Below are 26,255 nucleotides of genomic sequence, written 5' to 3'. Positions count from 1 at the left end.
GGACTTGAACTTACAACCTTTCAGTTAGCAGCCAAGCATCATTTACCATTTGCACCACCTAGGCAGAAGGTTCATAGCTTAAGGCAAAGCCCACTGAAATCTTGCCCTCATTCCCACCGCGCCATTTACAGCTGGGTATAGTGGCCCCCAGCCCCAACTGGGGAGGCCCACATGGACCTGCTCAACACTCAGGGGTGTTCAGAGTCATAGGGTTGGGTCTCCGTGCTTTCTTGGAGCTGCCCTCTCAAATGCTTTATACGGATTCAACACAGCATTGGCTAGATCAGTCCTGAAGATATCAATGGCTTATATTTGCATCATTACAAGCCTATAAAGTAGATACTAGGATTATTACCATTTTACAGGTAAGAAAATTGAGGCACAAAAAGATGAATGAACTTGTCACACAGTTAAGTAACTAGTGGGCCAGGTTTTAGATCAAAGCAGCTGACCCCAGAGCCCATGATAAAATCAAACCAAACCCACTGCCGTTGAGTAGATTCCAACTCATAGTGACCCTATATAACAGAGTAGAACTGCCCCATAGTGTTTCCAAGGAATGGCTGGTGGATTCACTGCCGACTTTTTGGTTCACAGCTGAGTGCTTAAGCACTGTGCCACCAGGGCCCCAGAGCCCATGATGCTGTCCTGCAAAACCCTCCCTTTGGACAGCCCCCAAATTTCAGAGGTTGATGAACAGAGACAAAGAAATCCTTTCACATATTAAAGGTATTTGTACATCTTTCCCAGGCTCACCCCTTCAGTTGCTCCCTTTTTCTCCTCCCCCCTTTCTCCACACACTCAATACAGGAGACAAACCTTATCTTTTGTTTAAAACACCAGCGTTTTGGCTGCCCTGCTCTCTCCTGTGTAAATGCAGAAGATCCCTGATACCCAGGCCTGTAATCCACAGTAAAAGTCTGATAAGAGTCTCTTAGGTGAGAGAGCAAACATATTAGTCTTACAGGAGAATGTACTCATTGAGTTAAAAATACACAGACTAAAGGAGAAAGAGGGACCCGAGCAAAACAACAGATAGCTGCCTTGCTAAACTGCCTCCCTACTACACAATCTCCTCCCCAAATAATCCTATTTCCAGGTTGGACAACCACCTTAACAAAGTGTACATCAACCATTAGATGTATTACACTCTGCCCCCCCCCAAAAAAAAAAAAATCAAAGAGCCAGTAAAATGTTTTACCTGCTCAGCCACCTACACTCCCAGCCACCTCCCGGCTCCCTTTATACCTCCTCTTTCCTTTGAATCACCATGGCCAAGTTAGAACGTCTTTTAATTACTATAATACTACCTGATCCTTGCAGTGCTTACTGGCAAAGATTTTCATACGCCTCATTTAACAAAATGAATCATCAATACAACCCGGTAAGGTAGGAGTTATCCCGTTTCCCAGATTAGGAAACTGAGCCTCAGGGAGGTGGTCCAGCCAACCAAAGCAGGAACTGGATCTTCTGATTCTAAATCCCAAGCCACTCCTCTTCTACCAGTTTCCATCCCTGAGAAGGCCATCTCCATGCCCTTCCTTTTCTATCCTTGCCTTCTGGGTTGGCTGCTCGTCCATACCATCAGCGAATGTCCTCCATCCCAGAAGTTAAAATGCTTTCCAAGTGCGCCCACAACTAAAGGTATGCTCTAACCTTCCGTCACATACACCCTTTAATACAACCAGATGGAGAGTAAATTGGCATTTGCAAGCTCAAATTAAAAGCAGATGACATTAAAAAAAAAAAAAGTAGATGTATGCCCTCCCTTTAAAAAAAAAAAAAGCAAACAATAGGAAAAACAACTCAAGAGGATACACATTAATGGCGGTTCTCTTTGAGGGATGGGACTGTGGGTCATTTTCTTCACTGCAATAGTCTATATTTCCTAAATTTTCTTCAATTAATACACGTTATACTGTTTGACATCAGAAAAAAATGATTTTAAAAATGTTAAGCAATGGAGATACTGGCACGCCAAGTCTTCTGAGGAAGGAAGGAAAGGGACCGTGGCTGCTGTGATCAGCTGGCAGAGACTCCTTTTGCTTAGTTGCGATACAGCGGATCACTTTCATGTGGCCTTTTTCACCATGGTCTTGTAACTCCTACCCAAATGATGGGGCGGAATTATGCGGATAGGGTAACCGCGGCCCCCAGAGGGCCTGCTCAGTTTTGTCATCCTGCTGGGCTTGAGGTGAGCCATCCCAGAGATGGGAGACATAGGATCCCACCACCGCCAGCGAAGAACAGCCAAGAGCAAAGCTCGTACTTTGGACCCGGGATCCCTGTGCTGTGAAGTTCCTGGAACCAAGAAAGAAAGAGGGAGAGAGAGACAGGAGAGAGCCGTCACACTGAAGACAGTGAGAAGTGGTGGCAGAGAAGCAGTGGCAGGAGAGACCAGCAGGAGATGGTGTGGTGGGCTTCCTGGCCCATGGAGCAAGAAAGCTGAAAGCTGAGTGCCTTCGAGCTGAGGCTTACTGGCAGGATAGGGTGCCTCCAGGCACTTACTGGCAGAGCTGAAAGAGCCTTGTAACACTTGCCTGAGCAGGGCAGAGGCCGAGGGCCAGTGAGAGGCCTGTCTGTGAGCAAGGCTAAAGAAGAGGCTGTCCTGATGGAAAAACTGTATCCGGAGAGTTCCTGAACCTGAATTGTAACCTGTTACTTCCCTAATAAACTCTATCATCGTGAGTGTTGCCTGTGAGTTCTGTATGGCCACTGCAATGAATTCTCGAACCCAGCAGGGAAGTGAAGAGTGCCATGGGAGGGATGGCTGGTGTCAGAATTGGTGAAGACGGTAGCGAGAGGAGGCATGCTTGACCTCTACCTCAGAGGAATCAACCTTGGGCTGTTGATCTTCAGTCTCCTTCCTCCTTGTGAAGTTAGAGGAGGTCAGACACTGCCCCCACACTGTTTTTACACCAGTGCTGAGGAAACTGTGGGGAGGGTGGGGTGAAGACAGCTACCACCATTGACAAACACAGCAGGGAAACAGAATAGAGGACTTTCTCTCTCCACCAGGGATTGTGACTTCTGGGAAACACCTACTCCTCCCTAAGGGCTGCCAACCCCTTCCACACCTAAACACACTAACATGTACCAATAGGGAATGCCGATCCCCTAAAGCAAGTGTAAAATTGTTTTTTAATATGAGCAGAGAGGAAGTTGGTTATTCTGCCAACAGAACTAATTATTTTGACCTAATATTTTGAGATCCCCTGGTATCAAATCTGTGATTCAAATCACCTGAGAGGTTGACAAAGATTATCTGTAGCCTAAACTTAAAAACAAAATTTGAAATGGTGCTGAAAGGCATAATCTCTTTTACTTTTAGTAGCTCTAAAGTGACACACTGTGAGATTGCATGAAACATCATTCATTAACATGTAAAAGTTTCCAGGGGCTACACCATGGAGTTTCTTGTTGCTAGCTGCTGTCCAGTTGCTCCCGACTCCTGCCAAACCCAGACACGACAGAACGAAACGCTGCCTGGTCCTGTGCCATCCCCATGATCAGCTGTGGATCGGTGGACATTTATGACTTATAGGGTTTTCACTGGCTGATCTTCCAAAGTCAATCACCAGGCCTTTCTTCCTAATCTATCTTAATCTGGAAGCTTCTGAAATCTGTTCAACATCATAACAAGCAAACCTCCAATGACAGATGGGTGGTAACTGAGCAGAAGGTGTACTGGCTGGGAATCAAACCCAGATCTCTTGCACAGGAGGCGAGAATTCTACCACCGAACCACCAGTGCCTCTTCATGGAGTTTCTAGACACAAAGAAGAGGAACTTTTTTTTTTTTATCCCACATTAGGAGAAACCAACAAGTATATTCTCCTCAACATGAAAACAGAACACCGCTAAAAGGAAAAATGTTTTAATGTGATTGCTGTTTTAATATGACAAAGTCCAACCTACCACAAAACCATTCATGAAAAGGGAGAAAAAAATGGATTCCGAAAGTAGTTTCAAGTGTTAGGTTAGCTTAATATCAAAATAATAAACACCAAAAGCAAACAGTCCAGTAGGGGCAGGTAATAAATCATGACACTTGTGGGAATCAGACCTCATTAGGTTTGAAACAACAAACGCTATTGCACAAACTGGTTATTACCACCAGGTTGTCCCTCTCTCCCTCCCTCTTTTCTTTTTTCCCTCTTAAAAAAAAAAAAACAACTTGGGACAAAGCCTAAATCCTTTAATATGTAATTTCTTTCCTTATTGTACATGTCTCAGCAAGTCACCGTCAGCTGTTATTTGTTATTAAGGATCTGTGTAAACACTGAGGTTCAGGAGTCTGACTCATGCATCAGAACAGGAAGGGAAAGGCTGGATCCAAGTGTTACTTTCATCTGCAGTCAGGTTTGGCACTATCCATTACAGAGGAGACGGCAGTTAACATTCTCAAACAGGAAACATTTGAGCAGAGTAGGAAGCAAAGGCTAGAGTGCAACAAACTAGGAGGAGGTGACCCCCGTGGGCTGACAGTCTTAGGGATGGGTGAATACACCCTGCCAAGGATACCTAAGACACATGTGCCCTGGGCACCCTGCTAGGAGGTGCCAGAACCAACAGAGAAAGCTGTTAGGCTAGGAACGCTTAAATCTGTAGGCTGGGGGCTTTGTGGGCATGATTTGGGAATGGGGGACAGAAGGAATTCTGTTCTCCAGCTCCAGGGGGTGCATTTCTGGCCCTGTCTTAGCCAGGAAGGGAAGAATTACAGCAGGACATAGCAATCTGCAGGAAGCCAGTCCTTTCTGTAGTCCAAAAAGCAGAACATCCTACACTCAGCCCAGAATCCATTACTCACTGTGTTGTGGGTAAATGTGATTCTTTGAACACTCCCCATACCCTGGAATCCTTCAAATACTGCCTGTGAGTGGCTTAGCACACAGTTGATAGCTCAAAGGCCTGGGAATTAACTTATAGCAGCTAATTTAGTCACAGGATCCGAGTATACTGGGCTACAATCAAGTTCAGAAAAACACCAAAACCAAACCTACTGCCGTGGAGTTGATTCTGACTCATCGTGGTCCTAGAATGGGTTAAAGCATGACTGACTCAACTGCAGCAAACAAACCTGTTCTAAAACTACCCAAGAAAGCGCAGATAAGCATGAATTATTACCAGCAAAGTCTAACAAGGGTTTCTAACTTACACAAAATTGTTATCTCTACCTTTCCAAGAGCGTGTAGTATTGAAACTGCAACATTAGAAAAGTAATCTTCAACTTTTTAAAGGAAGCTTAGAACACCAACATCTAGTTAGACATTGTTTGTCCTGGTGGGTTTACTACTCTGCTAGAGAAAATTCTACCACTGATCCACCGCTGTTTTGTTTTTTTTGTTTTCTCTACATTATAGCTATCCAAATCCAAGACAGAATTTTGCTTGTGTGCTAAGGTCACAGGCCTGATTTTTCTCTCAGGGAAGCAGAAAGTCTTACACAACGAATGTTGGCTGAACAAAAAAGACGAATGAAGGAAGAGATGCCTTGTGCTGAAATTTCAAATGAAAATGTGTCAGGAGCAAGGACCTCTACCGGCATTGACTGACCTCTTTCCTTTTGCAAGGGAGTGGCCTGTGTTCTTTCCAAGGGGGGGCTGGTTGAGACAAACCAAACGCAGGGAGGTGTTTGCAAGGGGAACTGCAAACATTGTTCAGTTGTCGCAGTGATATTTAAATGCATCTGCTGAACGATGAGACAGACTGATCAGTGGAGATTTCACAACCTAGTTCTTGCTGACCACTTTAATTTGCTATGCAAGTACCTGCTAAAAACCTGACCAAATTTCCTCGTTGTTGTAAAGGTACATTATTAACTTCCAGTTTCTGCTCAAGGAAGCAAGGTTTCTCAGCCACTCTTCTTCCCTTTACAAGTTGCCAGGAGAACAGTGTGAAGGTCAAAGCTGTCATGTCAAAATGGCCTGTTAGCAAGTGTTGAATCTGAGCAAAGGGCCCTGGTGTGAAAACTTTGTGAAAGTTATATATAAAAATATACATGCATTACAATAAACCCATTATTTATTTCATTGTCAGGCAGCGCCATAGCTCCAAACCCTTGTATTTTTGTTCAAAATATATTACAACAAACCATAAACATGGTCTGTCTTCTTTGGTTTGGCTTCTCTATTTCTCTGTGGCCCTTTGCTAATGTTTGAATGAGGAAACGGAGGCACAGGTAGGAACCAACTCCTCTCTCTCACACCCATGTGTATGAATAAAGGATATAGATGGGCGCTTGACTAAGTTGGTTGATGACTGCGAGGGATGCATTCAAAGCAAAAATTCAAAGGTGTGTCCCTGAAAGAAAAATGTTGAAATCCGGGTTTACACCCTTCTGTGACTCCTGAAGTCAACACAGCTTCTAGACATGCTGATTATAGCAAACTGAATGAGTTCCATTTTATGGAGTTTCAAAATGTATATACGAATGATGGTATGCACGACTGTGCCTTTCTGAGGAAACCATCAGCATGACCTCAAATGTATTCTGAGCTTTAGTTTTACGACTAAGCCAAACCAAACTCATTGCCATTGAGTCAATTCTGACTCACAGTGACCCTATAGGACAGAGTGGAACTGCCCCATAGGGATTCCAAGGAGCAGCTGGTAGATTCGAACTGCCTACCTTTAGATTAGCAGCCGTAGCTCTTAACCACTGCGCCCCCAGAGCTCCAGTTTTATGACTACACCATCAAGAAGTGCCTGTGAAGCCAGGACTCTTGGATTGTAAATCCAAGAGGAGAGATAATCTCCCCCTCTGAAAATGAGGACAGCCTCTATGGGGCAACCAACTATACTCCCCCTTTCAGGTAACATTGAAAGGCAGAATCCTGGCTACCTGGGAGCCATATTGTAAGAGCAGGATGAGCCACACCAGAAGAGCTCCAGGCCAAAGCCCCTTGTGAGACTGCTTTTCCCATATCTCCATGGCACCCCATGTGTTTCATGCCTAAGTAAATATTCCAAAACCAAACCAAGCCAGTTGCTGTCTCATGGTGACACCGTGTGTATCAGAGTAGAACTACGCTTCATAGGCTTTTCAGTGCCTGATTTTTCCGGAAGTAGATCGTCAGGCCTTTCTTCCCAGAAGCCTCCAGATGGACTCAAACTGCCAACGTGTCAGTTAGCACTGGAGCTATGAACCATTTGCTCTGCTCAGGTTTCTGCCTTACATAGTTTCCAGCTTTCGCAAGTTTTACTGTATAAGATATCCATATACAAACAGGTCTAGTTAGATAGGGCACAAGGAACCCCAGTAGCACAGCAGTTAAGCACTTGGCTGCGAAGGGAAAGGTTGCCTGTTTGAACTCACCCAGCAGCTCTGCAGAAGCAAAGACCTGGCGACCTGCTCCTGTAAAGATTTCAGCTTAGAGAAACCTGTGGGGCAGTTCCACTCTGTCCTATAGGGTCTATGAGTTGGAATGGACTCGACGACACATAACAACAGTTAGGGCATATGTCTACTAAAACCAAACCCATTGCCGTCGAGTTGATTCCGACTCATAGCGACCCTTTAGGACAGAGTAGAATTGCCCCACAGAGTTTCCAAGGAGCACCTGGTGGATTTGAACTGCCAACCTTTGGCTTAGCAGCTGTAGCACTTAACCACTATACCATTAAGTCTAAATTGGTCTGTCTGATCTGGATAAGCAGAGACTCAACAGCAAATGTCAATTCAACTACTTTCTTTGCAGGATATTAGCTGGGATCATTTTAACCGATATCTTTAGAAGGATAACTAAAAGGATGATTTGACAATGACCCACACATGGAATAAACTATAGTTCTTTTACTGATGAATTTGCCCAATAAAACACATCTATAATTAACAAACACATTATTGGTACTCTAGTTCCCCACAGAGGTTTTGGAAATTTTGTCTGCCCTAGTCCTTGCCCTGGTTCTGGCCCTGGTTGTTTCCATTTGTTGGTCTTCTTGACTAGTCCACATCCAGTCCTGCTCCCAACAAGTCTTCCTTTTAACCAGAATACTATGTTAATTCCAGAAAGTTCTGAGATTCTATTTATAAGTGCTACAAATTCTACCACTGGTAACTGGAAAGGATCTTGGTTGCTGGATGAAAAACAGCATCTTGGATGGTCTGCTACACTCTTGCTTTGCTGCAACGGAATGGGGGCTGTGGGAATTTCCAAACTTTTTGGAAGGAAGAGAACAACCTCCAGGTTCTGATTATCCCTAGAATCCAAGGTCAATTTATAGCTCTGTCTAAAAGTCTCCATAGGTGAGAACATTTTGATCAGTTCTTCTTTGTTCCACTAGGACTACTACATTTAACTGACAATTTACTCTTATATCTATAGCCAAACTAAACAGCCTTTCACTCCTGTGTAATAGTTGCCATAAAAAAAAGGTAGATAACTCACACCTCTCCAGTAGACAAAACTGTTCTTCACTTGAGTGCTGACACAATTAATTTAATTTTATATTAGCTAGAAAGAATATTATTCATAGCATCCAAACTAAACATATGTGGTACTGGCTAATTCCATTTCATCTGGAATTGAACTCATTGGTCTAATCCGGGGTTTCTGCATTTAATCCACCACTACCGGATCCACAGGACTTTCTATTCCTACCAGGTTAAAAAGCACAAGCATCACTATTATCTCCCTTGGATCTTGCAAGGATGGAACCTACACCTAACTTTCAGTTCTTGATCATCTACGGTCAGTCTTGGTGGTGTTAGCAGTACATGAGTTCACCAGTGGCTTCCAAAACTATTCCTTAGCCTAAATTAATCTGAACTACCTGAGTTTATTTAAAATTCAGATTAAAATCTCCCAGCTCAAGACTCTTGGGATGTGACCTTAAAAGAGCTTTCTTTATAACAAACCAAACCAGTTGCCATCAAGTCGATTCCAACTCATAGCAACCCTACAAGACAGAGTAGAATGGCCCCATAGAGTTTCTAAGGAGCAGCTGGCAGATTCAAATCGCTGAACTTTGATTAGCAGATGTAGCTCTTAACCACTGGGCCATTAGCAATCCCCAAATGATTCTAATGTGCAAACTCATTTTTGGAACTCCTTAGATTCATTATCAGAAAGGAAAGCCCAGAAAGCACTCACTTCCACTAGCATACTTTGTGCCATGCTTACTTTCAAAAAGGAACAACTCTGTGTTGACTTTCTAGAAGAGTTCCAAATTCCAAATCTAAGTAAACATCATCATCATCATTTGTCTACTGCCCTTCACCACCCATCTACAAGGTAATAAAACATCCATCACACCAAATCATAGGCACCTTTTTTTTTTTTTTTTTTTGGCTTTCAAACAACTGATTTGTTATTTTCTCTCTTTTTGTTTAAATAAAGTCAATCATTCTTCAAATATAACCTTCAAGTCAACTTTACTCTGAGGCTTTCCTTATCTTTCTTCTGAATGCCTGAAGTGGCAGAATAAAGATTTTGGTAAACATTACAAATCTCCACATCAATGGCACATTCCCTTTGGTTGAAGGAAATATCCACCATTCTTGCTCAGCAAATAATCCCAGAAGCCAGTCTATGTGAAAAATGCTGCATCAGGATTGGAGAAAGACTCATTAACGACCTGTGATATGCAGGTAACACAACTTTACTTGCTGAAAGCAAAGAGGACTTGACACACTTACTGATGAAGATCAAAGGCTTTCTTCAATATAAAGAAAACAGACACACCTCACAACTGGACCAGTAAGCAACATCATGATAAACAGAGAAAAGACTGAAGTTGTCAAGGATTTCATTTTACTTGGATCTATAATCAATGCATATAGAAGCAGCAGTCAAGAAATCAAAGGACATACTGCATTGGGCAAATCCGCTGCAAAAGACCTCTTTAAAGTGTTAAAAAAGCAAAGAAGTCACCTTGAGGACTAGGGTGCGTCTGATGCAAGTCATAGTATCTTCAATTGCCTCATATGCACGCAAAATTTGGACAGTGAATAAGGAAGCCTGAAGAAGAATTGGTGCCTTTGAATTATGCTGTTGGAGAAGAATACTGAATATACTATGGACTACCAAAAGAACAAATCTGTCTTGGAAGAAGTTCAGTCAGAATGCTCCTTAGAAGCGAGGATGACGAGACCACGTCTCACATACTTTGGACATGTTATCAGGAGGGACCAGTCCCTGGAGAAGGACATCATGCTTGGTGAAGTAGAGGGTCAGTGAAAAATAGGAAGACTCTCAACAAGAGGAACTGACACAGTAGCTGCAAAGATGGACTCAAGCATAGCAACGATTGATTGTGAGGATGGTACAGGACTGGGCAGTGTTTCATTCTGTTGTACACAGGGTCACTAGGAGTCTGAACCAACTTGATGGCACCTAACAATGACTGCTCTAGGACAGAAAGAATAGTTTCCACGATCAACGGCTTTTAATGCCCAGGAAGATAGCAGACAATCAACAGAAAGCTAGCAAATGAGCCAAGAGAGGAGACCAGACTTCTCCCCTACCCTTCAAAGTTATCCAAAATCCAGCTCTACCTACTTGGCTTCCTCAATCCCAGTGGAGGCAACTAACGCCTGTTCCTGGCTCACGGGATCCATTATCTTAGCTTGTTTTGCCTGGAGTCACCTCCTCTACCTTCTTTCTCTCTACATACCTTATCAAGTTTCTCTTCTCCTTGGAAGCCTTTAGAAATAACTCCAGTCAATACAGATAGTTCTTCTATCTTTAAGGGAGAGCACTTATTATATCACATACTTTGACACTTAAGAGCTAAAAGATACCCTGTAGATAATCTACTCCACTTAACTATTTCCCAGAAGAGAAAACTGATGTGGGAAAGCTAAGGAACTTATCCATAATCAGACAATTGGACATTTTCAGAATAAAGAATAGAAACCCAGTCATTCAACCTATACCAAAAAGAATTGGTCGTTGCTCAACCATTTCAGGAGGTAGCATATGATCAGGAACCAGTGGTACTGAAAGAAGAGGTCCAAGCTGCACTGAAGGCATTGGTGAAAAATAAGACTCCAAGAATTGACAGAGTACCAATTGAGATGTTTCAACAAGCGGATGTACACTGGAAGTGCCCACTTATCTATGCCAAGAAATTTGGAAGACAGCGACCTGGCCAACTGACTGTAAGAGATCCATATTTATGACTATTTCAAAGAAAGGTGATTCAACAGAATGCAGAAACTATCAAACAACATCATTAACATCACACACAAGTAAAATTTTGCTGAAGATCATTCAAAAGGAGTTGCGCAGCAGTACATTGCCAGAGAACTGCCAAAAATTCAAGCCGGATTCAGAAGAGGACGTGTAAAAAGGGATTATCATTGCTGATGTCAGATAGATATTGGCTGAAAGCAGGGAATACCAGAAAGATGTTTACCTGTGTTTTATTGATTACGCAAAGGCATTCAACTGTGTGGATCACAACAAATTATGGATAACATTACATAGAATGGGAATTCTAGAGCACTTAATTGTGCTTATGAGGAACCTGTACATAGACCAAGAGGTAGTCGATCGAACAGAACAAGGGTATACTACGTGGTTTAAAGTCAGGAAAGGGGTGCGTCGGGGTTGTATCCTTTCACCATACCTATCCAATATGTATGCTGAACAAATAATCACAAGAAATCAACTGAAGCATTCCACTGGGCAAATCTGTTGCAAAAGACCTTCTTAAAGTGTTAAAAAGCAAAGATGTCACCTTGAAGACTAAGGCGTGCCTGAACCAAACCATGCTGTTTTCAACTGCCTCATATGCATGTGAAAGCTGAACAATGAATAAGGAAGACTGAAGAAGAGTTGATGCCTTTGAATTATTGTGTTGGCGAAGAACACTGAATACACCATGGACTGCCAAAAGGATGAACAAATGTGTCTTGGAAGAAGTACAGCCAGAATGCTCCTTAGAAGCAAGGATGACGAGGCTATGTCTCACGTAATTTGTTACTTTTTTTTTTTTTTTAATGTTATTGTACTTTAGATGAAGGTTTACAGTACAAACAAGTTTCTCATTAAACAGTTAGTACACATATTGTTTTATGACTCTGGCTAAAAACCCCACAACATGTCAACCCTCTCCCTTCTCAACCTTAGGTTCCTATTCCCAGCTTTCCTATCCCCTCCTGCCTTCTAGTCCTTGCCCCAGGGCTGGTGTGCTCCTTTAGTCTCGTTTTGTTTTACGGGCCTGTCCAATCTTTGGCTGAAGGGTGAACCTCAAGAATGACTTCATCGTCTCACATAATTTGGACATGTTATTGGGGGGATCAATTCCTGGAGAAAGACATCATGCTTGGTAGAGGGTCAGCGAAAAAGAGGAAGATCCTCAACAAGTTGGACTGACACAGTGGCTACAGCAATGGGCTCAAGCATAACAATGATTGTGAGCATGGCACACGGCCAGGTAGTATTTCCTTCTGTTGTAAGTGGTTCACTATGAGTCAGAACCGACTTGAAGGCACCTAACAAGAACAACGTTTCTCTCTCCGTGAACAGAGAACTTTAGATGAGAAATTATTTTTTAATAAATGTGCTCGTGTTTACCCCTTCACAGAAAACTCATCTTCAGATTAGTTGCCTTAGGTGCTCTGCAGTAAACTCCTGACATTCTTTAAAAAATATTTTCCAAAACCTCCATTAATTCCCAAATTAGAAGTTCTCTCTATAGATGAAAGGTCAAATACCTTATCTCTGAAGAGGATAATTGTGTCCCCAGGTTAGGTGACTGAAAGAGTAATGTGAGAACACGTATCAAATCAGAACAACAAAGATGTACTAAAAGGTAGTTAAGGGTGTGGGCAGGGCCAGTATTCAGGCTTCTTAGGTTGAATCCAGACCCCTCATTGGCTAGCTGTGTGTCTTTACCCAAGCTGCTTAGATTCTGTGGGTCTTAGTTTCCTCATCCATGAAAAGAGGATAATGACAATCACTACTTTAATCAAGTAGATGTGATGTTACAATGAAAGATGGAAGGTAAAGTGCTTACCACTGAGCCAGATTCTTACCAGGTTAAGCGCACAGCAACCTCAACATAAAACCAAAAAACCAAGCCCATTGCCCTGAAGTGGATTCTGACTCATGGTGACGCCATTATTGAAACACAGTAGAACTGAGCTTCATAGGGTTTTCTTGAATGTAATCTTTATGTTTCCTGTGGTTGCACTGGGCAAGTTTGAACCACCAATCTTTTAGTTAGTGGTTGAGTGCAAACCGTTTGCACCACCCAGGGACCTACAACCTCAACACAAATTGTTTAGATTAAAGCCAAAACCCGTGGCAGTCGAGCTGATTCCGACTTATACTGACCCTATAAGACAGAGTAGAAATGCCCTACAGGGTTTCCAAGGAGCGGCTGGCGGATTTGAACTGCCAACCTTGTAGTTAGCAGGCGAGTTCTTAACCACTGTGCCACCAGGGCTCCTACGAATTAAAGCCGGGGGGGTTGAGGGGAAGATTGCCCATTATGTGCCATGGCCCATTGAGCTCACTGGTGAACAGGTGAATGGTCAAAACTTTCATGCATTCATTCATTCATTCAATAGCTACTATATGCCACACTCAGTTCTAGGTTCTGAGGATTAAGCAAGGAAGAAAAAAGACTTCGGCCTTTATGGAGGTTACACTCTACTTGACTGCTAAATCCAAGAGTACTGAAGATCCACCATTTCCTTATTGCATTTATGTCATAAATGCTCAAAACATTTCTTTTGAAAGCAAGTTAAAAGTCACTCATTCAGAGTAAAAGTCACTGGTGAAAAGGAGTCATTCTTTGGTATTCTCATTTTTCTTAAGCAAAAATAATAATGGTATTACACAGCATGATCAATCTCATTTTTCAACAATCGATCTATGAATTATCTGGTTTCCAAAAATTAAATCCACCTTAAAAGACAAATCGCTCAGTACTGAACATATCTGAAAAGAAGGTGGTAGACATTTTGAAGAAGGTATTTCCAAAACAGGTCCTAAAATCTTAGGAGTGGCAGTATTATAGATCTAAAAAAAAAAAAAAAGCAAACCCATTGCTATCTAGTCTACTCCAACTCATAGAACCCTATAGTAAGCCACAGACTGCCAAGATGACCCTTTCCAAGATTCGTTTCCATGAAAGTCTCTCTGTATTTGCTCTCAAAAAAAAAAAAAAAATCATGAGATACTTCAGAGTTACACAGACGCTTTTGTATAAGTATACCCAGACCCAGTGCCGTCGAGTCGATTCTGACTCATAGCGACCCTGTAAGTATACTACACAGCAAAACTGACACACTGCTGGGTATGCAGCAACCACAAAATGAGTAATTTACTGAATTGAACTAAGAGCCTAAAACATACTGGGGTGAAATAGATGTATGAGTAGGGTTATAAGTCTTCTAGTCCAAGACACAAATGAAAATCTCCTTAGGGATATGGCTCTACCTGTAATTTATTTCTACATTATTCTTGTATGTAATATTACTTTTGGCATGTTAATGTATTGTCAAAGAATTCCAATCTGGTGACATGACAAAAGTTGTATTTCATTTTGGAATATAAAAAGTGTGAAAATCAATTGAATTATATATCAACGACATGCACAATGTGTAGCCAGTATTTTCTGGGTAATGTCACTTCTCCGGAATGATTAGCAGTCTAGAGCTATTAGATTAATTATTATAGCTTTATTCTTACTATTATAATCAGTTGGATTTGTTGGGGGAAGATAAAAACTCAAAGCTCATTTTTCCCCCCAGAAAAGAGTGATTTGCCAGAATCCACATAATTCGAATGATGAATTTCTTTTCTTGGCACTTGACTAAACCCATGAGTTTATGCTGGCAAATAAAATAAGTGCTGAAAGTTGAAGTCACTCTTTGATCTAGTAAATAAACCCGTAGAAAATTCAGCTTCAATTACAACTCTTTAAATTTACGACATATCCAATATTATAACAAGATGGTGACAAATACTGGTTTCTTACTGAAACTACATGATACATTCCGAGTGCGTTTCCAAAATCAACGGGCCACATACAAATAAACAAAACTGTACTGACATTTTTACATTTCCCTTTTCACATTCGTTTGTTCATTCATCTCAATGCTCACATATGGAGTGTCAGTGCCGAATGGGGCCCTGTGAACTGCACTCTTTTAGGCACTACAGCAGATGCAAAGATAAACAGCCCAGGAAGAGCACAGATTCTGGTTCAGAGCTGCCATGCACAGTTGTATAGGCTGTTCACTACACAAATGTATTCAAATGAAGGAGAATAGGGGTTCTAAAATGCATCCTAAACTTCCAGGGCTGCAACAACGCAGATCGACCATTTAATCTACAGACCATGAAATGTAGACAAGGGCTACATAAACCATAATGACAGCAGCAGTAGTAACAGAAGTAGTAGCTAGAGCACAAAAACAATTGTGAAGATGGTGCAGGACGAGGCAGTGTTTCGTTCTGCTGTAAGTAGGGTCACTATGAGTCGGGACCGACTCCATGACACCTAACAACAACAGTTAGCGCTAATATTTATTGAGTACTTACTATGTTCCAGGCATGTTTCAAGTAGTTTACAGGTATTTACTTATTTAATCGGCACAACAACTTGATACCAAAAAAAAAAACCCAAACCCATTGCCATCGAGTCAATTCCAACTCATAGCGACCCTATGGGACAGAGTATAACTGTCTCATAGGGCTCCCAAGCCTGTAAATCTTTTACAGAAAGCAGACTTCCACATCCTTCTCCAGCGGAGTGGCCGGTGGGTTCAAACCAGTGACCTTTCGGTTAGCAGCCAAGTGCTTTAGCCACTGCCACACCAGGCTCCTTAACCTGATTACCCATTGCTGTCGAGTGGATTCCAACTAATAGGGACCCTATCAGACAGAGCAGAACCGCCCCATAGAGTTTCCAAGGAGGGCCTGATGGATTTGAACTGCCGACCTTTTGGTTAGCGGCCGTAACTCTTAACCGCTATGCCACCAGGGCTCCTTAACCTGATTTTTTTTTGGTAGCTACTATTACTATCTGCGGAAACCCTGGTGGCTTAATGGTTAAGTGCTATGGCTGCTAACCAAAAGATCAGCAGTTCGAATCCGCCAGGCCCTCCTTGGAAACTCTACAGGGCATTCTGCTCCGTCCTATAGGGTCACTATGAGTCGGAATCGACTCGAGGTAAGTGGGTTTGGGTATTACTATCTGCACTCTCTACATTAGCAAGCCAGTGCACAGAGAATTAACTTGCCCCAAGTCTAGAGCTAATAATTAGCAGAGCCCAAGCAGTCTGAGTTTACTCACTAAGCAATACTCTGTGCCCTGCAATGTAAGGCAAAAGTGTCGTTAGAAAATATAGTAAGTGACATCGAGGAATGGAGTTTAAAACCTTACAAGAGTTCATAGGGAGAAGAAAGTGCTACTTGAACAGGGTCTTGAAGGAGGCACAAAATGGCTGACGGGCAGGAAGGCACGTGGGGCAGAGTAAACTTCGGATAAATGTGGAGTGGCTGGAGCCTTAGTGTACTTAAGGAGCAGTAAGGAGGCGAAGAGAGAACTTACACAACCTTCCCTGCAGGCCCGCAGTGAAGAGCCAGAGGTCCTTTTGGAGTAGGAGTGCCACAGAATTGGCACTCAGGTTTAGGAAGATTTATAACTCCCCATATAGGGTTGCTACGAGTCAGAATCTACTCCACGGCAATGGGTTAATGAGTAAAGAGAAGGAGTACCTGGGTGGTGCAAATGGTTACTAACCAAAAGCTTGGTGGTTAGAACCCACCTAGAGGCACCTCCAAAGAAAGGCCTGGCAATCTGTTTCTGAAAGGTCACAGCCTTGAAAGCCCAGTGGAGTGTAGTTCTACTCTGCTATGCATGGGGTTGCCATGAGACGAAATCAACTCCTTGGCAACTGGTATATAGTGAAGGCCGAATGGGCTTGGAGGAGGAGGGGATAGAAAAGAGGGAAGATTTGCATAACACCCAAGTATACTTCATTTATTAGCACTCGTCCATTTTTACAAGACAGTTTTCTTTAGTTCGGTAAATTCTCTCTATTCAAAGCAAAATCTCCAGGAGGAGTTCCTACTCTTATTATTATTCAAGCTTCTATGTGCAACACAAAACAAATATGCATTCAGTGAGCAATACATCGTATGGATTGACAGATTTTCATGGTAGCCGGTAAACCAAATCATTTGCCTCGATTGTCTTCACATCTGACGGAAGTAAACAGGGTCGAAATTGGTCAATAAAATTTAAATTACCAAACATGCTGCCTTTGAGCAACTTCTTTCTCCTCTTTTTGTACTGATATGACCTTTTTAAAATTTAATTTTGCATTCGATGTGTATCCAACAAATCCTTGTATACCAACTGGGGCTCTCAAAACAGGATCAGAGATATACCAAGAAATGGAGAGGTGTTTGTTTAATTGAATTGTGAGTGGGAAGGGCACTTACTGTTCAGTTAAAATATCTTAGAATTCTAAGGGACCAGGACAGTCGTTCAAGTCCTTCATTCCAGAGATGGATACTTGCTGAAGCGTCTCTGACTAAAGATTCCCTCTAGTTTCTGTTGAAGTACTTGGCCAGGACACAGAATGTACTGCTTATCTTTGAGGGGTTGGCTGCCCAGGCATGTAGAAACCTCACTGGTGTTGGCAACATAGGAAAATGAGAAGCAATTGGAATCTGGGGGGACTGGATCTAAGGACACTAGAGTGGGGCTGGCCTCCAAAAGGGCTAAATTTGTGTCTGAAGAGCTGTAGAGAATGAAGTCTTGATTTGAGACAACATCAAACTCTCCAGGCTTCCAGCCAGGGTGTAGAGAACAGCTAGGGGGTTCTAAGAGGTGCCATACTAAAAGTCAGGGGAGCGAGCCACATTCAAGTTCCTGATGATTCACAAGATTCTGTGGGATTGAGAAATAGGGTGCAGCACCCTAGGGGAAGGGAACAGCAAGAACTCATAGGGGAGTTCAGGGTTACAGCCGAAGATGCTGGTCCCAGCGAGGAGCCGGAATGCTGAGCCAGAAAGACAGACCAAAGGAGTTGTAATTTCTGTGCCGATACGGTATGTGGGAAGCAGTAACTCATAGGTATATAGATGACAATATTCACCCCAAACAAAACAGAAAGGCAGTCTACAATAGCAAAATGAATTGCCAACCCAGCGAGTAGGTGATCCTTAGACTACCACTGAACCACCTCCCTTGGTCTAGGCTGGCCAAAACCAAACCAAACCCACTGCCGTCGAGTCGATTCCAACTCACAGAGACCCTATAGGACAGGGTAGAACTGCCCCATAGAGTTTCCAAGGAGCACCTGGCAGCTTCAAACTGCCAACCTTTTGATTAGCAGCCATAACACTTAACCACTACGCCACCAGAGTTTCCTCTAGACTGGCAGTAGAGAGGAAAAGGCATGTGTCACCAGCAAAACAAGAGGAAAAACACCACGCTTATGAGTGTATAGAAAGAAGGCAGGGATAGAGAGCTGGAGTTATACCAGCAGTAACTTCATGTGAGAGCTTGAGGGTTACTCTAATTTTCTTTCTGGGTGGAAGTGTATGTCCCTTTCTCTGCATTTTCTAAATTTTCTACAATGAACAGTATTAATTTCATAAATAAAACCAAAAAGCCAAACCAGCTGCCCGCCCAGTAGATTCTGACTCATGGCGACCCCACGTGCTTCAGAGCAGATCTGCTCAATAGGGCTTTCAGTGGCTGGTTTTTGGGGAAGTAGATTGCCAGGACTTTCTTCCACAGTGCCTCTGGGTGGAACTGAACTCCCAACCTTTTGGTTACTAGCTGTTTTGGTCATCTAGTGCTGCTCTAACAGAAATGCCACAAGGGGATGGCTTTAACAAAGAGAAATTTATTCTCTCACAGTCTAGTAGGTTACAAGTCCAAATTCAGGGTGTCAACTCCAAGGGAAGGCTTTCTCTGTCGGCTCTGGAGGAAGATTTCTTGTCACCAGTCTTCCCCTGGTCAAGGAGCTTCTCAGGCACAGGGACCCCGGGTCCAAAGCACGCTCTGCTCCCGGTGCTGCTTTCTTGGTGGTATAAAGTCCCCCTCTCTGCTTGCTTCCCTTTCCTTTTGTCTCTTTAGAGATAAAAGGTGGTGCAGGCTACACCCCAGGGAAACTCCCTTTACACTGGATCAGGGATGTGACCTGGGTAAGGGTGTTACAATCCCACTCTAATCCTCTTTAACATAAAATTACAGTCACATAATGGAAGACAACCACAGAATACTGGGAATCGTGGCCTAACTAAGTTGACACACATTTTGGGGGGGACATAATTCAATCTATGACACTAGCCAAGTGCTTAACCATTTGTACCATCCAGAGACTCCTAGTTTCACAAAATAAAAGATTAATTTATTGAACAGGAAAATTTTTAATACATAATACGGTTTTATTTCTTTCTTAATTCCAGAGGCTGAGTCACAGAAAGGCAAATGTTTTTGGCTGAGGGAAATACATCTATGGCTTCACCTTACTTGGAGACTCGACTCTGCTTCTAAATGACAAGCTTTTCCAGATCAGAGCCAGCAGGCACAGGATTCTTTCAGCCTCACTGAAAGAGGGGGGACGAAAAAGGAGCCAGTGAAAGGGCAAAAGAAAGAGGGCGGAGTATTTTCCCATATTCTTTCCAACTGCAAAAATATCTTGCAACATGTTTAATTTGTCTTAAATGGGAAAAGGTACAAAACTTAACTGGATAAGTGAGTCCCGGGAGACAGAAGCATGGAACCCTAGTACAGACAATTGGGTGATAGTTTAAAAATGGTAAAGCTCTGGAGTGTAACAAGATGCATCTTAAGGTCACAGAAACGATTGATTACACAACACACAATGCATTTAACTCATTAAGAACTACCCGACCCTAAAAGGCTTGGAACTTCTGGTTTCTGTATGTGGAGGTATTTTAAAGGCCATGCTTACTTAGTCCATTAAGTCATCTTCCTTTCCATTTGATGAAACCCTAAAGGCATTCTATAAAGTTTTAAGACAACAGCGTCTAAGCAATTATATAAAAACAATCGGCCTCATCTAGCTCGTTTTCACAACGCCATTTTGAAAGGCAACTTTTTTCTATGGGTTTCTGGAACAATGATGCACCTTACATATTGGGAGGGAAAACTTACAGTAGATTTAGAGGCAGTAATTTGCATCAGGCAATTAAAATACATAATCCTTTAAACTAAAGTGTGACTGCCAACAGATATCACACACAGGTAGCCAAAGCATGTGTGTTCAAATATGCAAAAAAAAGAAGCTGAAAAATAAACTGATTTTAGAGAATGAAAAGAAAGGCTTCGTTGGCAAAAACCAGGAGAAGGTAAATGCTGAAAGGAAGTTTTCTCTCACATAAGCCCTAATGAGTGCAGCTACCTTCACTTTGGAGTTTATTTCACGAATGAGCATTGCATAGAAATTAACATGTAATATCACTACAGGTGTGCTGCTTCTCACTATGTTTCAAGCTTAGGTAAGCGTCTATCTTAAAACTGAGCTTTTTTCAATATGCATTAAAACCTTAAAAGATGCATATTTTTCAACTCAGAAACTCTTTGTGAATTCTAAAGAATATGTTTAAAGATTTCACTGTGAGACTATTCACAGCAATGTTATTAAAAGCCCAAAACCAAAAACAACATGAATGCCCAACAACAATGAATAAATTTTGGTATATCCAAGCAATAGGAGACTCTGCAGATATTAAAAATGATGTTGTAAAATTATATTTATTGATCTGGAAAAACCTTATAATCATACTGCCTGTTAATCCATTTGTGTGTGTGTGTGTGCGCACGCGCACATGTGTGCACACACACGAGCGCCTGTGCGTAGCCAAGAAACTCTGGAAGCATAGAAACCAACATGTTAAGAGTGGATTTCTTTATATGAGGTTATGGATGGGTCTGTCCATCCTTTGATTTACGTATATTGCCATATTCTTCTATATCGAGAATTTCTTGTGATTTTTTTTTTTAAACCGGAAATCCTGTGATTCATCAGTTCCCTTGAACATGGCTGAAAAGTAGGGTTTTCCATGCTACAGTTAGCAGTAACCCATACAATAAGTCCAGTGTAAAGGCTATGTTATGAAGTATGTATGTATTAGCTGAGATAAACAATAAATAAATAAGCAAGCAAGCTATTTTCTTTAAACAAAGAAGACATTATACATAAATCGATATAACAAATATGTGAATTAAAGGAGCCCTGGTAGCACAACCGTTAAGCACTAGGCTGCTAACCCAAAGGTTGGCTGTAAGAACCCACCAGCAACTCTGCTGGAGAAAAGACCTGGAGAGCTGCTTCCTTAAAGATTACAGCCTAGGAAACCTTATGGGGCCGTTCTTCTCTGTCCCACAGGTTCACTAGGAGATGGAATCAACTCAATGGCACACAACAACAACATATTGGATTAGATGAATTGTACTGCAACCTAAAAAGTAAATAAAATTATCTCCACTTCCCAGATGAGGAATACAAAGGCTTAGAGGGATTAAGTGATTTGTACAAGATCATATACCTAGAACAGCCCCAGTCTCCCTGATACCAGGACTGAAGTTCTTGGCCACCAAGCCACACAGTCTTCAAAAGAAACCCATAAAGACATAGGTAAATACAACCAATCCTAAAACTGGGACACAGAAACATTGATACAGACTAAGCGTTATAGATCTGATTACATGTTCACGTATTTTTCACAGAACAAAAAGAAAGACATTTTGACCTCTCAAAGATTATCAATCTAAAGCTCCCCTAAAACTTGTGTTTCTACAAAGTCAAATTATTCAGAATAGCAAATAAAAATGTAATTGTCTTCCTTTTCCAGGAAAGGCCCTAAACTGGAAGGTCATGTCATATTCATTTATTTTTTTCAGGCTTAATTAATTTGCTTCATTTTTCATATATAAAAACCACTTCCTGGTGGCTACAGCTGGAGCCTGAGTCCTCTGCAGAGACTGGTGTGGGTCTTTACAAGGTGGTCAGTGAATTCCTGGTAGGGAGACTTAGTGAACATGGTCTTTGCCTCCCAACTGTCCAGGCACAATAGATTATCAAGAAGTGGTTATTGTTGAAGTTTGCTACTTAACAAAGCTCTATTTAAATTTCCAAAAACCTTCCTTCATACCTCATCCCCAGTAACACTCAGCATTTCTCCCTTCAGGTCCTCATTTGGAGTAACTTCACTTAGCATGTATTATAAACACTTTTACAGGTCTATCACACGCAAGTAAAATTCTGCTGAAGATCATTCAAAAACGGTTTCAGCAGTACACTGTTAGGGAACTGCCAGAAATTCAAGCCATATCCGGAAGAGGACATGGAACAAGGGATTATCATTACTGATGTCAGCGGGATCTTGGCTGAAAGCAGAGAATACCAGAGAGATATTTAGCTGTGTTTTTTTGACTATGCAAACATATTCGACTATGTGGATCATAACAAATTATGGATAACACTGCAAAGAATGGGAATTCCAGAACACTTAATTATGCTCATGAGGAACCTGCACACAGATCAAGAGGCAGTTGTTCCAACAGAACAAGGGGATACTGTGCGGTTTAAGGTCAGGAAGGGTGTGTGTCAGGGTTGTATCCATCACCATACTTATTCAATTTGTATGCTGAGCAAATAATTTGAGAAGTGGGGCTATACGAAGATGAACGATGAACGCAGCATCAAGATTGGAGGAAGACTCATTAACAACCTGTAATATGCAGATGACACAACCTTGCTTGCTGAAAGTGAAAAGGACTTGAAGCACTTACTGATGAAAATCAAAGACTACAGCCTTCAATAAGGATTACGCCTCAACATAAAGAAACCAAACATCCTCACAACTGGACCAATATGTAACATCACATTAAATGGACAAAAGATTGAAGTTGTTAAGGATTTCATTTTAATTGGATCCACAATCAACACCCATGGAAGCAGCAGTCAAGAAATCAAACAACACACTGCATTGGGTAAATCCACTGCAAACGACCTCTTTGAAGTGTTAAAAAAAAAAAAAAAAAAAAAAGGAAAGATGTCACTTGGAGGACTAAGTCATGGTCTTTTCAATCACCTCATATGCATGTGAAAGCTGGACAATGAATAAAGAAGACTGAAGAATTAGGGTATCAGTAAAGAATACCGACTATAACATGGACTGCCAAAAGAACAAACAAATCTGTCTGGAAGAACTACAGCCAGAATGCTCCTTAGAAATGAGGATGACATGACTTCATCTCATGTACTATGGACATGTTTATCAAGAGGGATCAGTCCCTAGAGAAGGACGTCATGCTTGGTAAAGAAGAGGGTCAGTGAAAAAGAAGACCCTCAACAAGATGGATTGACACAGTGGCTGTAACAATGGACTTAAGCATGACAAAGATCATGAGGATGGCACAGAACTGGGCAGTGTTTCGTTCTGTTGTACAGAGGGTCGCAATGAGTTGGAACCAACTCGACAGCACCTAACAACAACAACAATCTTTACAGGAACCAGGACTTTTCTCCCTGGAGCAACCAGCTGGTGGGTTAGAACCACCGACCTTTCTTTTAGCAGCTGAGTGTTTAACCATTGTGCCAGTAGGCTTGAGTGAGACTGACTTCCCCAAAGTCTCCTTCAGATATGCAGGTGGGAATTCACATTGCCCACAACCTTTTCTGGGCTTATCCTCCCTTTAACACTACCAAGAAGGCAAGATTCAAGTATTCCAGGCTTCAAAATGTCAGCCACTTGAGACTTAGTTTTCTCATCTAAAAAATGAGTAGCACGAACTAAACAATTTTGAAGGTCTCTTCTAGCTTGAGGAGCCCTGGTGGCATAGTGGTTAAGAGCTTGGCTGCTAACCAAAAGGTCAGTGGTTCAAATCCACCAGCCACTCCTTGGAAATCCTACGGGGCAGTTCAACTCTGTCCTATAGGGTTGCTATGAGTCAGAATTGACTCCGCAGCAACAAGTTTGTTTTGGGGTTTTTTTTTTTTTTTTTTGGGTTTTCCAGCTTAAATATTCTCCCACTCCAAGAAGCGAGATGTTCCACGTTACTAAGCCACAGCACTGAACGGGGTTTCTCTCTGCTTCTGGCAGCAACAGAACCCAAAGTATTCCATCTTGCCATCAGGCTGAGGAGGGAGGACAAACAACCATCCAAGATGTTTCCACTGTTTATATGACTTATAAAGAAACTTTTTGAAAGGGAACTGCTCAGTCTGGGTAAACATTTTGTTTTGGATGGAAATATCTGTATAGAAAAAACTAGTTCGCATGTTCAAGTAATGCCACCTGACCTCCTTTTAAGATTAGGGTAGTACTGCAAGAAATAGAGAAAACCTGACCCTAAATAGCATATGGCTTACAAAAAAAAAAAAAAAAGGAAATTTTTGTGGCTAATATAACTAAACAATGTGTTAGGAACTGAAAACCAGTTAAAACTAGTTGCTGTCAACTCCCACTCAGGAGAGCTGAAAGGGGAGGCCATTCCCACTGGAGCCAGGATGTTGCAACACAGTGGAGAGGGGTGGGATGGATAAGAAGGCTGGGGAGGAGGTGACAAGCACCTCCATTTGCAAATGATTGCTCCATCTTTTTTCCCCTTCACCGTTATTGCTTAAATTTAAGAATTCCAGAGCAAATAGTTTCTTTGCCATTTCTTTCTTTCTGTGGACATATTTATAAATAAATAGTCTAGCTGAATCAGTTTAAAAGCCAACCCATTGCCACTGAGTCGATTAGACTCATACAGGACAGAGTAGAACTGCCCCATAGGTTTTCCAAGGCTGAAGCAGACTGCCACACCTTTCACCTGTGGGGTGGCTGGTGAGTTGGAACTGTAGACCTTTCAGTTAGCAGATGAGCACTTAAACACTGTGCCACCATGCCTCCTAGCTTAAAAGCACATGCCCAATATTTAAATTATTGAAAGTCCACCTGCTTTTGTAGATTGATTTTCTTCTTGATTTCCCTAAATTTATTGTACAACATTTGGAAAATAAAAAGTTCTCATTCAGGTAGTACCGTGGGTTGAATTATATCCCCTCAAAAAATGTGTGTATCAATTTGGCTGGGCCATGATTCCTGGTATTGTGTGATTTTCCTATATGTTGTAAATCCTGCCTCTATGATGCTGATGAGGGAGGATGGGCAGCAGTTGTGTTAGTGAGTTAGGACTCAGTCCACAAGATTAGATTGTGTCTTGAGGCAATCTCTTTTGAGATATAAAAAAAAGAAGCTAGCAGAGAGACTGGCAAACCTCATACCACCAAGAAAGAAGCACCGGGAGCAAAGCAAGTCCTTTGGACCCGGGGTTCCTGTGTGGATAAGCTCCTAGTCCAGGGGAAGATGGATGAGAAGGACCTCCCTCCAGGGCAGACAGAGAGAGAAAGCCTTCCCCTGAAGCTGATACCCTGAATTTGGACTTCTAGCCTACTAGACTGTGAGAAAATTAATTTCTCTTTGTAAAAGCCATCCACTTGTGGCATCTCTGCTATAGCAGCACTAGATGACTAAGACAGGTAGGCTGTCTTGTTAAGATGAGATGTTGCTATCTTTTGTAAAGTTGGGTCTGTTTGTGTAATCTCCCAGTTATTTAGTCAAATCCAAGAAAAATATACCATCCCTACCTGCTGCAGTACAGAGTCAAAATAAGAATAATTTGCTCAGCAATACACTCTATGACAAGGTCTTCAACTTTGACAAATGCAATGTCACATTTTGTTCTTTGCAAGGCCATTCAAAATTATACAAAGACCACCTAATGGCCAAGAAGTGTTAGATCAAATTTGGAGTAAATACAGGGCATTGTTTGCAAAAGGATATAACTCAGGCATTTTAAATACTCTTACCTTGTAAGAACATAAGGCAGACGTCATATTGTCAGTTAAACTGGGGACAGATTTCTAACTATTCTTACAGTGGAAGTATATTATGGAGTTGGAAGTATAGTATGGTACAGAGTAGTATAGTGTAGCATAATACAGAGTAGTATAGTACAATATACACTGAGTCATGTTGAGTAGTCTCAATGGCCTTAGACACCTATCTGTGCCTAAACTTCCTCATCTGTAAAATGGGGATAATAACCGTACCTGCCTTCTAAGGCTGTTTTAGAACTAAATAAATTAAAACCAGATCACTTGGTTGATTGCCATCATTCCAGTGGCTTTTTAAAAAAGTTAATAGTTTCTTCCCAAAGACACCCACCCCCGATCTCGTTCATTTCATGCCTGCTGGTGAAACATACAACATTGATTTTGAGAATGCCATGGTATATACTTAGATTTAAGAAAAA

General features: G+C 41.8%; 1 non-coding gene across 1 annotated transcript; it reads right to left on the bottom strand.

Moving 5' to 3' along the window:
- Positions 1-3,683: 3,683 nt before the first annotated feature.
- TRNAR-CCU (transfer RNA arginine (anticodon CCU)) lies at positions 3,684-3,754 on the bottom strand. The gene has a single exon. It is a non-coding gene; the product is annotated as a tRNA-Arg (tRNA).
- Positions 3,755-26,255: the final 22,501 nt, after the last annotated feature.

The sequence above is a fragment of the Loxodonta africana genome, chromosome 6 (genome assembly GCF_030014295.1).
Source record: "Loxodonta africana isolate mLoxAfr1 chromosome 6, mLoxAfr1.hap2, whole genome shotgun sequence".
In the NCBI taxonomy this organism is placed as follows: domain Eukaryota; kingdom Metazoa; phylum Chordata; class Mammalia; order Proboscidea; family Elephantidae; genus Loxodonta; species Loxodonta africana.
The sequence above is the reverse complement of the archived record's forward strand: the minus strand, read 5'-3'. Positions and strand labels throughout refer to the sequence as shown.